This window comes from Sinocyclocheilus anshuiensis, unplaced genomic scaffold, assembly GCF_001515605.1.
Source record: "Sinocyclocheilus anshuiensis isolate Anshui unplaced genomic scaffold, SAMN03320099.WGS_v1.1 scaffold1154, whole genome shotgun sequence".
Taxonomy (NCBI): Eukaryota; Metazoa; Chordata; class Actinopteri; order Cypriniformes; family Cyprinidae; genus Sinocyclocheilus; species Sinocyclocheilus anshuiensis.
The window spans coordinates 1,013,725-1,015,443 of record NW_015542345.1 but is presented as its reverse complement, the minus strand read 5'-3'; positions in this window follow the sequence as shown (position 1 = coordinate 1,015,443).

The following is a 1,719-nucleotide window of genomic DNA, read 5'->3' as shown; positions in this document are numbered from 1 at the left end:
GTTCACCTATTTAGGAATACGTCACTCAGTTCTGTGAGTTATCTTTTAGGGTACCTTTTGATGAGGTCGCATTAAAGGACGTTTTTCGTTATGGACTAAATGAATCCATAAAATCATGGATGCCAGAGGGTAGATTTCATTGTAGTTTAAAGGACTTTATAGACTATGCTTTGCTGACTGCTGACCCTGTGTTCCCTGGGGGCTTTGCTGAGGAGGAACACAACACCGTGTCTGTGACTGAAGTGGCGGCTGTACCAGAGCACGCTCACAAAATGGCGGCGACAGCGGAGCCTGATCGCAAAATGGCGGTCAAGTTACAGTTCATAATCATGAGTCTAGTCAGGTCACAACAGATCTTCATGAGTCAGGTCTAGTCACAGTTGATCTTTCTGAGTCAAGTCTGGTCACAGTTGATCATCATGAGTCAAGTCAAATCACAGTTGATTCCCCTGAGTCAAGTCAAGTCACAGTTGATTCCCCTGAGTCAACTCAAGTCACAGCTTCCATTGCTGAGTCAAGTCAAGTCTCAGCTGATCTGCCAGAGCCTCGTCACGTCTCAGCTGATCTCCCAGAGTGTCGTAACGTCTCAGCTGTTTGTCCCGAGTCACATCACATCACAGCTGATCATCCAGAGTCACGTCACTTCACGTCTGTTCGCTCAGAATCCTGTCACTTCCTGTCTGTTGCACCCAGATCCTCAAGGACGGTTCTTCAGTATCCCAGACTGGCTTCCAGCATGGAGGACCCACCGCTGGTTTCGGCACGTGCAGCTGGCATCCCTAAACCAGCACTCTCAAGCCCTCCAGTTTCTGAACTATTTCCCCTGTCTGTAGCGCTTCCCACAATGGGGATCGCTTTATGGTGAGTCCGTCTATGATCTCTCTGTCTTTTTTGTTCCGGCCAAGGAGGCCATCTATGAACTCTCTGCTCGTCCTGTTCCAGCCAAGGAGGCCGCCTATGAACTCTCTGTCCGTCTTGTTCTGACCAAGGAGGCCGTCTATGAACTCTCTGCCTGTTCTGTTCCAACCTTTAAAAATAAGCAGGTTTACATTTTAACCCATCATTTTGATCCTGGATTTAAATTAGGCTATAGCCTATTTAGGATTAACTTTAATCCAGTTGCACCATAAATTTAAAATCTCGATTATCTCGATTAAAACATTTAAATCTCGATTATGGATTAACTTTAAATTGAATGGAGGTTTAAATAAAACAAAATGCACATGAAATTAAAATATGTAACTGATTGAACAAAAACAGTGGAGATCTGACAAAAAAAAAGGTCTCAGAGAGGTGTTTATTACTAATATAAATATGAAAATTAAAGCACATCGAGTTGGCAGAGTGCGAGGGTGGTGGCGGGATGCGGATCCATCATCATGTTGCACCTCGGTGTCGGACAAACAGAAGAAGTGAGGAATATATTTAGCGTTTAACAGCAGCAGTCACGGTGATGATGAGGCGAGCCACAGTGAAGTTTCTCATGCCCACTCCGTGTGTCTGCTGGGTGGCGATCAAACGGGCAGGGCAGGGCAGCGCTTTTCACGAGCGGAGATAGCTATATACGAATCGTGTCTTTTTTTTTTTTCTTATCTCGGTTCTTTTGTCGTAAGTTATGCTATTACTCCATTAATTTATACTAGCATATACAGGTGCATCTCAATAAATTAGAATGTCGTGGAAAAGTTCATTTATTTCAGTAATTCAACTCAAATTGTG